A 14728-nucleotide genomic window follows, 5' to 3' on the forward strand; every position below is an offset into this window, starting at 1 on the left:
CAACAATTGGATGACTTGCTGGCCAGTCAGCCAGCCAGCAACAGCAACAGCAACGAAGCCACGTACATAGCTGGATGGATCGTTGCAAGTTGCAACTATCAACTAGCAACTTGCAACTGGCAACTTGTGAGCTAACGAGTTCAGCCGGCAATTTCGTCCCCAATCGAATCCAATCCAATCCAAATCCGCGGCGAGCCAAAATTGCAATCGAAATAGAAGAGCTAGTCAGCATCCAGAGCTTCAGAGCTCCGGGCAAAAATAATTGACATCTGTATAAGTCTGCTATTTGAGTTGCAAGTTGCAAGCGTAGCTGCTGCGATTGTTGCAGTTTCGAGTTGGATAACAAGTGCCCGAGTTGTGTTGTCCGCGAGTTTGTCGTTGTCTGCCTGCCTGTCTGTCTATTTTTCACCTGCACTTTGATTTGGTTTCAACTCTGATAAATTAAGGCAAAAAAACAAGCTCAGATTAAGGCACTTGAAAAAATAAATACATAGTGTCTGATTATCTTAGAAAATGGTTAGGTAGATTTATTTAATAATTAAAATAGAATTTATTATAAATCCATTTTTATAGAAAAATTTAATAAACATTTAAGTTTAGTTTCCCCCTAGTTCATATCCCCACCAAGACATATTTGTCTTAAATCTTTTTTGGGGCAGGCTGAGTAGGAAAAAAACCAGCTAATTTCCTATATTGGTGGCCGGACTCATTGGCGGCTGGACGTGCCCCTTATCGGGAGAGGCGGCGCTTTCTAATCGCCACTGAATGGTGGCCGGCAACATTTTGGCATGTAAATGTTGACAGCAACATGTTTACCGTTCGCCTCTGTTCCCCACGGCACTGCTCACTGTCCCCCCATTTTAACAATGTGGAAACTTTTGGCATTTACATGAGAATTGTAAGCGCAAACATTTTAGTTTTTTGTTAGTATCTTTCCTATTTCCCTAAACACAATATGAGCATAGAATTTGTCCAGCAAATGCTGCTGCTGCTGTTGCTGCCACAGCTGCTGTTGCTATTGTTGTTCCTCTTGATGGTTGAGCAACAAATTGAGTCTAATTAATTTTCAGCAAACGGCAAAGACTGAATAACATTGTGTCCGGGAATACTCTTCCTAAGATTGGGTTGATCGGTGGAGGTATTAGGTTTCTGCAGGTGGGTTTTAAGTATCAGAAAAAGTTGGTAACAATTAAATAAAATGAATAATAAATATATCATTCTCCTGAAAAGGAATAGTATATTTTTATCCAAACTAGTGTGCATTAACTAGTACTCATTTTATATTTATTAAATAATATAATTTCCATAAATATGTTCCCATTAAAAAAGTCAATAAATCAATGCTTTGAATATTTACTTTAAATAATTAAACATTTTATTACAAATTATTATAAAATTCTAGTAGTTTCCCAGAACTGGTTATAGCCAAGTTTACCTTTATAGAACAAAAATAAAATACTTAATACTACTTCTAAAAATAAAATACTTTAAAAAATTTCTAATATCATAGAATATCTATTATAACTGTCTTATCCTATCTTAAGTTTTATAAAATATTTTATTTGTGAAAAATAAAAGTATCTTGTAAGAGTATAGCTAATTTAGTCTAATACTAAACAAATTTCCGACTATCCCTTGGTCCATCTTAACGGTAGATGAATGTTTAAACAATGCATTGCCATCATGGTAAAAAAAAATTGGAAAAGACAAACCCAACCAGAGTGCAGCGGGAGCAGAGGCAAAATAAATACTTGAGTTCTCAAAATCTATGCAAAGCAAGACCAACTTCAAAAGACCAAACGACCATTCAGTTAATGCTTTAGATATGCAAATCGGAAAATTCTTGGCCTCTCCCAGCCCCTGGTGCCCCGTCCCCCGGCTGATTGGCTGCTTAATTGTTGCATCTTAAAGTTTGAGTTTGGGGCACAAATCAGAAATTTCCATAAAATGCGAGAGCTTTGTTAAGGCGACCAACAAAAAAGACCCAACAGCTACCGTCAAAGGAAAGTGAGCGTGGAAAGTGGAAACGGTCCGCAACAAATCTGTTTATTACCATTTTTAGGTCTCTGTGTCAGTGGAGATTACTCTTTTTTTCGATTTTGGTTTTTGGCCGACTGGTGGGAACCAACCACCATCCACTCGCAATCGAAACGGAGTGGAAATTGACTTCTCGTGTCGAGTGCCGCATGCCACGCCCTTGGATTTACGGGCTATCGGCTGACAGTCGGCAGGATAGCCAGAGTGGCAAGATGAGTGGCCAACTCCGGTGGCTAAAACTCAGCACTTGGCCAGGCTTATCACCTGACAGCCGGTACTGACAGGCGACAATTTGCACGGCCACCGAGGGGATCGCACAACTCATTACGAATGCCACTATCGCCGGTTGCACGTTACTGGTTGCAACTTGCATGTTGCCGGCAGGCGGCAACACTTTAACAAAATTGGGCAAGTCTTGGAATTAAAGTTTGAGGTAAATTTATAGTAGTTATTCTATATTTATCATTTAAATTCGGTTTAAAAGAGACTTTTCTGACTTTTTATTTTAAAATTTCTGCCATATTTAATTAATAGTTTAAGTCATAATATCTCTTAGATTTTTCTCTGCATTTCAGAAATTGAAAAATTCTTGAGTGAACATGCAACAAGTTTCAATCGGCACTCGGGCTATCTTCCGCAGTCTAATTGGTAAACTTATGGAACTCTCACCCAGAAGATATACGTTTTCGATTTGCGGGGCGTATGAGTAATGTCAGGTCATCATTATAGCGGCAAAGGTAGCTGCAGCTGTGCCCCGCCACCCCAATCCCCAACCCCATCCGCAAATGCAACTGCAACTGCAAATGAAATGCAAATTTTAAGTGGCCCGTGCAGCTGGAAATGCAGTCGAAACCTGAAATGGAACTAAAAACTGGAACTGGACGTGGACGTGGACTGGGCGTGGAAGTGGTGCAAGATGGTTGGAGGTACAGGGGGCATTACGAGAGTATCGCAATGACGTGGCCGGATTGGTTTAAAATAAATGTTATTATTTCGATAAGTTGGCGTGTTTTTGCGGCTGTGCCCACATTTAATTATGCCGCAAACCGGACAGCAGCCGGATCGGATCGAGGCGGCAGACTACGGGGTGAATGGAGGCCAAAATCAATATCACTTCGTGCCGAGTTTTTAATGAACAATTGTCGGGGCACACAATTTTAGCACATTGTAAATAAGCAATTGAATTGGCACTAGACTCCAGGGGAGTGGATTATGGAATGGTGTTTGCCGATTGCCGTTGCTGTTGCCGTTGCAGTTGCAGTTTGCCGTTCCACCAAAGTGAGTGGTGCTATTGGGAGGGAGTATTGATATCTGGTCTCTGATCCCAAAACGAAAACCCAAGGCGCGAGCCAGCTGCCTCCTAGAAAAAAAATCCTATACCATGTCACACTCTCCTAACTCTGCAGCCTGCTCACTTTAATCAAATTCACATTAACAACTGCAACTGCCACAACTGCAGGCTATACATTGCCGCAGCTGCAGCAAACAAGGCAAGTCACAAGCTGCATATTGTACAAAAACTGTGCTAATAACTCCTATAAAAAATTGGGTATAGCAGACTAAATATTACAATGGGCACAGTTTAGCTAATATTAGCCATTTAATTAATGGCAAATAAAATAAAGTTATTAATAAAAGCTCATAGTTACATAGTTAGAAACGTATAATTAAAATACCTATTAAAGTCAAGGTGAGTGGGTGGAAATATTTAACTGGCTCTTGTAGGGCTTATGAGAATATAAATATAGATATTATTCAAGTTTAAGCCTTGAGATTATAATATACTTTCCCACTAAACTATTCAAAGTTATTCAAGTTATTTAAAGTTAGGTTGTAAGTTATACAGTAGTTATAAGATATATTTGGATATGTATATTTAAAGAATGTGCATTGATTTATAAGAATTCATAAAGAATAAAATGTTTATAGCAAAAAAAAGTATGAAATATGAACCATAATTCTTAGAATCTAGACTGTATTACCCATAAAAAATATATAGTTTAGCCTATAGCCACCCCACAGTACATAATTTAACCGAACGCATCGATCCTTGGTCATGTTCGGTTATGGATTTTTATCATTTTATTTTTTTTTTTGTGTCTCGGAACACGCCCCGAAAACTAAAACAACAATAGCACTCATAGCCAGAGCCGTAGCCGCAGTCGCAGCTTGTTGTTTGGACAAGTTACCAAAAATAGACCAAAGCCGCTGAAACCGAGCCAAAGGCTAGGACCGCGACTCGAATTGGCCGGCAGCTAAGACAACAAAAATGTTATGAGCCACGGCTGTTGGCGTGGCTCCGAGGGAAACTGTTGAGATAATTGCTGCTGCGGTTTTATGGCCGAGAGTAATTCATATATAGAAAATAGCTGGAGTGCAATTCGCGTTGGACATTTACGGTGATGGCGATGGCGAAAACCGGACCGAAACTTGAAAGGCACAAAAGGCACAGAGCGAACAGCAAATATTCCGATAATTGAAATCAGAGTTGTGGCGGTGAGCTTTTGCCACAATTTGCATGCCCCACAGTTGACGCCTCTAATTGCAGTTGGTGCATCAAATTGCTGGTTTATGCATTTCCGCTGCCATCGAGCTCATTGAGCGGATCTGACAGTTATTACAATGCACCGCCCCGTAATGAACTCGTCTAGGTTTCGAATCCCTCTATCCACATGGCCAGATACTGATAAGCCAACTGGCCAGCCAGGCCAGCCAGGACGGCAATCCCTGCCTCCCTGCTGCATGTGGCAATGCAATTTATGGGATCAACAGACCCGTTAGTGCCAAATTACAAATGGGCCCATGGCAGCCAAGTGCAAAACAGACGTGGCAATAACCAACAAGACATTAACCCGCGTGGCAACTCGCGGCGCATGCCTCGATACCTCTATACCTCTCGATACCTCAGTGTCCCGGTGCCTCGATTCCTCAATATGCCTCCAAACTCCATTTCTCAGATGCCCCAGCTGCACTGCGTTCTGGCCGCATATGCTCCAGCGCTCCAATAATTGCCAGCTTCCAAGCGACCCCCCTTTCAGAACACTGGTAGAAAGTGTGTTGGTCTTAATTTAAGTAATTTTAAAGTTCTTTTATAGTTTAAAAATTAATAAAGGTGTAATAAAGCTATATTGTAAACCAAGATCTCCAAGGAACTTATAGGTATTATTTACTGCATTTTGATCAAATACTTTTAAAAACTGTATATCTTTTAGAGCCTTATCTCACCTCTTACCTGTAATATCCTAATTTAAATGCCAACTTTTTCTCAGTGAACTTGGCAGAAAAAACTTTGCTACAACCTGGGTGAGCTAGGGGAGAGCTGGAGAAGCTGGAATCAGAGCCAGCGGCGATTTAGCCAGATACCAGTGCAGTTGCAGTTGCAAGTCCGCGGCGATCCAAACGATCCAACGGATTGCCAGAACGCCAGACAAAGCGCCAAAGTAACGGAGTGACTGAAAGACGGACAGGGGGTAGGCTGGAGGGTGGAGGACGGGGGGTGGTGGCGGTCGCTGGTCGCCACAAAAGTATAAAACAATAAAGTTGGGGCGCTGCGCAAAAGAATAATCGCATAAATCATGCGGACTCGCGGCGGCGTCTAAACTCCACTAACGGCAACGAGGCTAAGACTCCGGAACGAGCCTGCCACAGTGGCCAAAAATATTATGGCCTTGTAAATATTTTTACCTAGTAATTAAAGTTAAGATACAAAAAAATAAAAGGCTTTAAAATTATTTTATAGATTTTATAAAGGGTTGTCTTAATTTACTGTATTGAGTATGTGTTTTAGAGCCCAGAAAAATGTCTATGAGAGAAGGTACCCCAACTCTTTTTGTATTGATTTTAGACTTTTTAAGGCCACACAAAATATTATTTTAAATTTTCCATCAAGCCACAACCCAGTAACCAAGTTATCTCTTAAATTTAAATTTAAATAGTCAGCTCAATGAGCTAAAAGAGAAAAACTATGACTAGGCAATAACTAGATGCTCTGATTAACAATGCTAATCCGCGTTGACATCTCGCCCATTGTACTGGAATGGCCTGGACTGGCCCACTGTGCCACAATGCAGCGGCAACACTTTTCTTGCCTTAAGCCAAATTTATAGCGATCTAAGTAGGTATAAAGCGCTCATTTTGTGGCAGCCACAGCAAAGGAAGAATGAGGCAAAGGCAAAAGCAACAGCAACGTTGCGACGACAGCGGCGACTTCGTTACGTTTTCGAGGAGTGGCCAACAGGAGTGCAGCCTTTGTTTGCCCCAAAACTATACTGTCGGTCCTTGCCCCTTCGCCGCTTTGCAACTCCGGCAACATCTACTTCTTGGCCGTATTGTTTTTGCCATTGTAATTTCTTTATCCCGTTGGCAGTTTGGCTCTCTTCTGGCCAAGAACAATAGAAATGCATTGCACGAAAGCGGGCAACAGGAGCGAGAGGGCCAGGAGAGAGTTAAAGCCGAAAACCCCAAAAAAAAACCTGCGGCTAGTACAATCCGTTGACATGGTAGAAAGTGGGCGCGGTTGTACAGAGAAAAATTAAGGTATAATTCGCTAAGGATATCATAAAAATATATATGACTTTAGAGATCAAATTCCAAACATTCCAAGTTCTTCAAACAAACAATTACTTGAAATGTATGGATATAGTATTTTAGTATATAATATTTTAGTTTATATTTTAAGAAACTTTTTCTTTCACTGTCCATATGCATCCTTAAAAAGGGGAGGTCTAGGGACATGGGTGGGTCTTAAAGGGGCTCACTACCTCACTACTCTGCCCACTCGTGCGCGATTTAAAAAGAACTTCTTGCGGGGACTTTCAGTTCGTTTGCCTCCTGGTCGGCCTTTGTTGTGGTAAGCAGTTGGCCAAAACAATCGAGTGGTTGGGGGCAACATCGGATAACTGGGACAAAGTTTGGGGCAACCGAAAAAAAAAGAATCCGCTTAAATCAGGAGTCGCCATGTGCGGTTTACCCAAAGGGAAAAGGGTCCTCCGAAGGGTAAATCATTAGGACATTTATAAAAGAAGTGATACATCATAATTGGAAAGAGAGACACCTTTAAATTATCCTTTTATTTGATTAACTCTGGCCCGAAAGTCAACGCCCTCGCCATGAATCCTAGACAAATGGGTTTCTAATGCCTCCCAATGGGGGTCACAAGCTGGACAACTTTCGAGGCAAAGAAAATCAGCCATTAATCACTCGATATGACAAAATGCAAAGCAAAAGAAATGGATCGGTAATGTTTGAACCGAAGGCGGCTTATTGGGGGATAGCGGCCAGAGAGGGTCAGAGGGAGGTGTTTTGTTAGACAGGTCAAACCGGTTTACTGCCGCTCCATCGCCTGTTTGCCGGATCCTCCAGTTCCTCCTGGTCGTCCTGCTCCACCATCTCATGTGCCGCCTCTCTTGCTACTCCTCTGCTTCATTATTATGCGCGGATTGTGCGTGGAAAGGCAACAGGAACTCCGAGTGCACATGGGCATGGGCATAGGCATGGGCATGGGCATGGGTATGAGCATAGGAATTTGTAAGCCCAGGCCAAAACTTGAAGCGTGCTCCGATTCTCAATTGCAAGCAAACCATTCTGGTGCATATGCCTCCAGGGACAATTCATGCAGCTGACAGGAGGACAGGAGGACAAGAGGCAGGGGTAGAGGAGGACAGGCGGCAGAAGGAGGGATCCTAAAAGGAAGCCCGGCAAACTGCAGCTCGCAATTAAACAAAGCCCTTTTTGCGTTGGACGAATCTGCAAAAAAAGCATGCCAGACGGAATTCAGTAGGAAACTAGGGATGCACTTTAAAGAGAGATTTTAAAGTAGTTTAAAATAATATTTAGACTATTTAAAAAATATACAAAAAAAAGTTATCCTTTGAAATAAAATGTCTTTAAAACAATTCCTTATTAATAATGAGTCATTATAGTTTCAAAATCTTAACTAATAATTATTATTTTCTCCATCCCTGCTTAACAACGTGTTGGCATTGCATGTTGCAAGTGCAGCAGCAACAGCAACGGCCAACTCCCTCCTCAAAGGACTCTAAACGCATTTCCGCCAACGACGTCGTCGTCGTCGTCGTCGTCGTCGTCGCTTTGCATTTTATGCAAAATGGCCTATCGGCCAGATCTGGCTCGGAAGGAGCCAGTTTTGGTCAACCGGGAGGAGCTCGGCCCACTGCCATGGCCAAAACTGGGACCGACTGACCGAAACAACGCTTGTCATATTTAGTTGGCAGAACAAAGCGATCGCCATAAACGCTTGCAAATCGCCATCAAATCGCTGGGGAAAAGCTTTGCTCGCCAGCATGTTGCATTTTAAAGGGGTTTTAATCAGTTGTGGAAAGAGAAGAGTATTTTTCATTTATAGAGAATCTACATGCATATGGTTTTTGCATTTAAAAAGAAAGTTTGGAAAGTAGTTAAATGTACACAACAATGTATGAATGTATACAACAATCATTTATGATGTTTCATCTAAATAAACATATATTTTTAATAAAGTAAAATCATAAAAAGGAAAGGAAACTGAAAAAAAAACGAAAAACCTAACCAAATGAAAACTCGCACTCCTCATTTCCCAAAAAGAACCCCACCGGCATGCCCCAAATTCGTTTAAAAAACTTCAGATGAACTGAGCCGTGGAAAAAAATTCACTGGCCGTGTCCACAATGTAAATGAGGTCCTCTCAACGATGTCCAGGACATCAGTCGGGGCCCCCTGGAACAGCTCCATCTCCATCTCATCATCGGCGAGGCCCTTGCTGGTGACAATTTAACACACAAATTCAGTGAAGCGTCAACTTGGGGCAGGCATAAATTTACAACATTCACCGATGCTGTGTGGCGGCAGACACAGCCTGCCCCCCAATTCCAGTCTATGTGTGTGTGTGCTTTAATTTTCCTTTTTCTTGCAGTTTTCCCTTCGGCTCGGTTCAAATGATTCCCCATCCTTTTTTTTATCATTTTGGCGCTCATGCTCGAAGTCGGTGAAGCGGAAAACTTTACAATCCATCAAATTAATGGAGCAATGTGTCACGAGGAGCACTCTGCATCCCGGCTGCCAGATCTCACTTAGATTCCCTCCACCCCGACCGATCCAGACTGACAGACAGACCGATGCTCCTTAGTCTCTGCTGGTGAAATGTCATCAACTTGAAATTGTAAATCAAGCAAAAATTGATTGAACAAAGCACTGCGCTTGAGGAACCAAAGAAACTGAACAATGGAGTTAAAGGCCAGGGGAAAAGGGTAAAAAAGAGTGGTTTTCGGGGGGATAGACACAATCTGTTGAATAGATTTGAGCATAGATGTTGCACTTGCAGTCCATCCTCTTCCAGGATTTCAATTGGGAATGCTTCAAAGATAAATGACAGATTTTAGGAAACACTTTGGGAAGTCAGCAATGTCAGGGGAATTAGTTGCTCGAGCTGGAACAACTGATTTTTATTAAAAAGGATTTTAAGTCAATGCGTCATAAATCAGTGATAGTCTAGCCTGAATTGAAAACATATGGAATAATTACTCCTTGCAATCATTTTTGAAAGTATCATCCATCAATATCAAATAAATCCCGCCAACTCCATTCGACTGTCATTCTCGAAACCTATCCCTGCGGGCAGTGACAAAACTTTCGAACCTTTCACCAAAGTACTTGGCAATATGAAATACAATTAACACAGTTAATGTGCCGCTGGGTCAGCCCACATGCCACCACTCCACGTCCGCCAAAATGTGTCTCCACCTTGTCCGAAAAAAGACCAGGCAGGGACTTGCCTTTCACCACCAGAAGCAGACACTGAAGTGACTTTAATGCAGTTTTCTCGACAGAGACCGACTCTCGACAGAGGGCATAATGAAAGTCCTACGCGATGCGGTGCGATTGTCGAATGGTCCATGGGTGAAAAACTTTCGCAAATATGCAAATCGTCCCACTGCCATTTGCACGTACAAATGTTACGTACATTTTATAGACTTATCACGCGACACTCTCGGCCCGACGAGAGCGGTCCATAAATCTAAACGATATGCGCCCCATTGCCGCCCACTTGCAACTTGCAATACTCTGGTGTTCTTCCTCTTGGGGCTGCACACAACAAAATACAAAATATTTTCAAAATATATGTTAATAGTTTAAGACAAGAAATTAAATTTGAAATAAGAATCCCTTCGTCACTAATATCACAGGCCGACAATTTCCAACTTTTTTTTTCCTCCACGCATAATTTTACCTGCTCCATAACCTTTAGGCTCCCCTGAACCAAAGTCCAGAACAAACATTGGTTCTATCACCCACCGTTTCCGCGGTACACCTAAGAGATGAAATTGATCAAATTTTACCATATATTGAATTATGTAGGCCGTGTAATGGCGATGACCATCATTGTATCCAGTACATATCATTTTTGAAATGTATGTGTACCAACTAAAATTAAAAAATGGTATCTAGCAGTTACCATATCTTTGGAATACTCATCCAAAGTTGAAATCTCAGATTTTCTACGTTAATTTTTGGTCTTCTATGATTTTTCCCCAAACATTTTTCTATGGAAGATTTTTATTTTCTTATTGAAATCAGTAGATCATACCATGTTTTAATTTTGGATTTAAGGAAAAACTCGAAATAGTTTTATTGAATTTATTATAGGTGGTTAAACAATATTTTCTTCAATTAAATTGGAGTTTTTAATCTCATATTTTCAAAAAGTCATGGCTATCTAAAACTGTTTCTATATTCAAAACGTATCTATTGCAGGTTCAGCTTGTTTAGTAAAGCTTTACAGAAGTTGTAGATAGCCATGACTTTTTGAAAATATGAGATTAAAAACTCCAATTTAATTGAAGAAAATATTGTTTAACCACCTATAATAAATTCAATAAAACTATTTCGAGTTTTTCCTTAAATCCAAAATTAAAACATGGTATGATCTACTGATTTCAATAAGAAAATACAAATCTTCCATAGAAAAATGTTTGGGGAAAAATCATAGAAGACCAAAAATTAACGTAGAAAATCTGAGATTTCAACTTTGGATGAGTATTCCAAAGATATGGTAACTGCTAGATACCATTTTTTAATTTTAGTTGGTACACATACATTTCAAAAATGATATGTACTGGATACAATGATGGTCATCGCCATTACACGGCCTACATAATTCAATATATGGTAAAATTTGATCAATTTCTTCTCTTAGGTGTACCGCGGAAACGGTGGGTGATAGAACCTATGTTTGTTCTGGACTTTGGTTCAGGGGAGCCTAAAGGTTATGGAGCAGGTAAAATTATGCGTGGAGATTTTTTGCTGTTGGCCTGTGTATTCAATTATTATGTAGTTCGTCACTGAAATAAAATATTTTAATATTAAATATAATCTTAGTAATTTTATGTAAATAATTCCGAGTGTTTTGTTTATACAACTTCTACAGTAACTGCCTCTGATTTTTCTTTTATTTTTATTTTGTTGTCGACTTCGTCACGAGTGGCAACAATTAATTTTCATACGCAGACGCAGTTGGCTGGCAAGGCTCTGGGACACTGGCAGGCTACTTGCAGCTTGGAGCTTGCAACTTGCCACCTCGGCACCCAGATAGACGGACGCACAGAAGTCAGGATGGCTGGCTGGGATGCAGTTTTCGGAGTCTTTCGCCGGCGACATACAAATTGCACATCGATGAGACGACCGTGGAGATGGCGACTTGTGGCATTCTAGGAAAATAAATTTAAATAAACGCAAAGTCTTCTGATATTTTTCTCTTTTTTTTTTTGCCTTTCCCCCCAACGGAGATAGAGACTAAGAATTGAAAATGCAAATTTGCGCGAAAATAAAATCAAGTAAAGTGGCAGGAACCGAGCTGGAGCCGAGGAGGTGGAACAGCGGAAGGGGCAACTTGGAGTGGAGTGGTAGCATCTTCGGGCCACAAGTGTTTTAACAATGTTTGCATGGCGCATTACGTGATTTGGCCACCGCCTACAACCCGATCCCAAGGACTCCTCCACCTCCGCTCCATCCGCTCCTGGGTCCTCCTGCTGGGCTGCTCCTTGCGTGTTAGCAGCATGTTCAAATTTGAATAAAACGCAATTCGACGACAGAAAAAACAATGGAGAGAAATCCATATACTAGAAGCGAATATTTAATACACTAATTAAACTAAAAACAGTGTACACTTTAGGGATTTTTAAAACTATAAATATTTGTTTAGTTTGGAAGACACTTTGATTCCGCCTTAGATCGGAAGATTGTAAGTGTGAGTCCTATGCATACATCTATTAAATATTTTAGTTGTTTAAACTATATTGTTTCTTAATATTAAATAATAAATAAATAAAAAATAGACTCTGCCAAGTTTCAAGCAGATTCCCAAGGACCCTATGTTGAAGAAAGAGCATCAGCGATAAGAACTCCAAACTTGGAAGTGGGTGTTGCAGTCGAGTTGACTTGAACTAAGACTGCTGCTGCCACTCGAACCCATTGACGCCTCTGCCTTGGCTCCTGCTTCTGCCTGGGACTCCATCCCGGGACCTGGCTATCATCGCCTCCATCCGCTGTCGTCGGAGCGACACTTTCAACCACGCTGGGCGTAGATAACATTCTTGGCCGGCGACATTTTGCATGTCTTGGCTGCCTTGGCTGGGAGTCGATAAATTAGCGCATGCATCTTCATTTCCTTGGCTTGGAGTGCATTAGACCTGGTGAAAGGCTCAAGCCCGAGTCCCCGGGCAAATATTAAGAACAATGGGACCAAGTTATGCGGTCCAGGATCCCCACAAGCTCCACAGCCAGCTCAGCTGCTGCTGAGTCATTAGAATCCGCAGCTGCGACTTCACCGGCGGCTCAAATCCAATTACAATGCAGAATCAACTGGCACAATGGGTTCCAGACTGGGGGATACTGGATACGAGAGGACCTAAAATCCAGTCCTACAATCCCTGCCCCGCGTCTGCCGATTCGATCAGCAATTGGGACGATGGCCCAAGGCGAGCATTGTCCACCCAATGGACCCAGTCTGTGGGCGCTTTTGCTTTATTATAGCAGCGCTTATACAGATTAGAATAAATCAACTTGTCCCCCCGCTAGGAGGACTAGGCTCTGGAGTCGTTCTGCTCTCGTTTTGCTTGTCCGGCGATCGGAAAACGCTACCGGCAACAGAAAACCTCTAAACTGACCAGCTTGTGGCAGGCAGCTGCAGTGGAAAGTGCACAGAAAGAAAATGGTAGCTATAATTATTTATAAATTAAAGTGAAAACATGCCTTACAATATATTTTGCTATGGAATTATGGACCTACTCCATAATTCTTCTTTGTGTATAAGAGTATAAGACTTAAGATCTGGTCTGACCACCCTACCATTCCCCCAGATAGTCGGCCGCAGATGGCCATTAACTGAGCCCCGGTCAAAAGGATATTGGCCAAGATAAGCAGGCAAATAAGTTGGCTTACGCTAGAAAAGGAATTAATAATGCAGAAATGATGGGCGGACCTTTTTCGTTGCAGGTTGTACATCGGAAATGGGTATAGTTATGGGTATAAAAAAGAAAACCAGAAACCCTAGTAAGTGTTCTTCGAAGGAAATCGGAAAACAGGGAATCTTTTAGCTGGACATCTTGAAATATATTAAAATATGTATCCCAAGTCTTAACTTGTAGAGCAAATTAAATCCTTCTCCTAAAAGATTAAACCCGTTCTGGGGAACTCGGAACATAAAGTTCAACACTTGGATGGGCGACCCAAGGCGAACCTTACAAATTAAACGCATTCAAGTGCAAGGTCCAGGAATTTTGATTGGGTCAACCGAGTCGAGTCGGTAGCTGAAAAATGCCATAACAAAATGTGTCAAGTGCCAGACATAAATGCCTAAGTAAGAGCGCTCCGAGGAGCATAAAGAACAGAAGAATCATCGTCCGGAAGACCAAAGGAACAATGTGCCGGGGCCATCGTCTTCGCTTTTCGCGGCCAGTGGCCTGCGGCCTTTTTTATTTGCTTGGTTTTTTATTTTCATTTTTTTTTTTTGCCTTTTAGTGTTTGCTTGGATCGGATCGCCTTTTGGTTCTTACAGGATCGGTTTGCCTTGGAACAATAAATTTTCGGTGCGTCACTTTTTGTTTACTCCTCGGCTGGACGGAGGCTCCTCCGTCCTCTCAGCGAGCTTTCCAATTAAAAATGCGCAATTGGACTCCCCGATCGATGGAAGGGTGCTCCTTGTTGTACTTATTTGTAAGTTGCACGCATATCCCGGCCTGCCACAAGAATTCCAGAGGTTTCTGTGCTTCCATTAATTTACATAAAAATATCTTAATTGCAAGACTACAGCGGCGACGATTCGATTCAATTCGATCCGATTCTTTTTTCCTCCCGAGCTTATCAATGCCATGTCATGTTGCCGACACCCTGATCTTAAAGGGTCTTCTTGCACTGCAAGAAAATATTCATCCTAGCTTTAAAGCATTTTCTATAAAATAGAGGTTTTCAGGATCAGCTTCTCAGAGATTCAGATCAGACATTTAACTTACCAACTGATCAGAACTTAAAATAGAAGACAATTACTTAAAAATAAAATGTAAAGTATCCTAAAACTTCTTATTTTCTGACTGTGTGGAAGACTCCTTTCTGACAAATTTGTGCGGCTCCACGTCAAGATCACCATCAAGATCCACATGGCTTCCACATCCACAAGAGGCATGCAACACATGTCGGGCGA

The sequence above is a fragment of the Drosophila ananassae genome, chromosome 2R (assembly GCF_017639315.1).
Source record: "Drosophila ananassae strain 14024-0371.13 chromosome 2R, ASM1763931v2, whole genome shotgun sequence".
Classification (NCBI taxonomy): domain Eukaryota; kingdom Metazoa; phylum Arthropoda; class Insecta; order Diptera; family Drosophilidae; genus Drosophila; species Drosophila ananassae.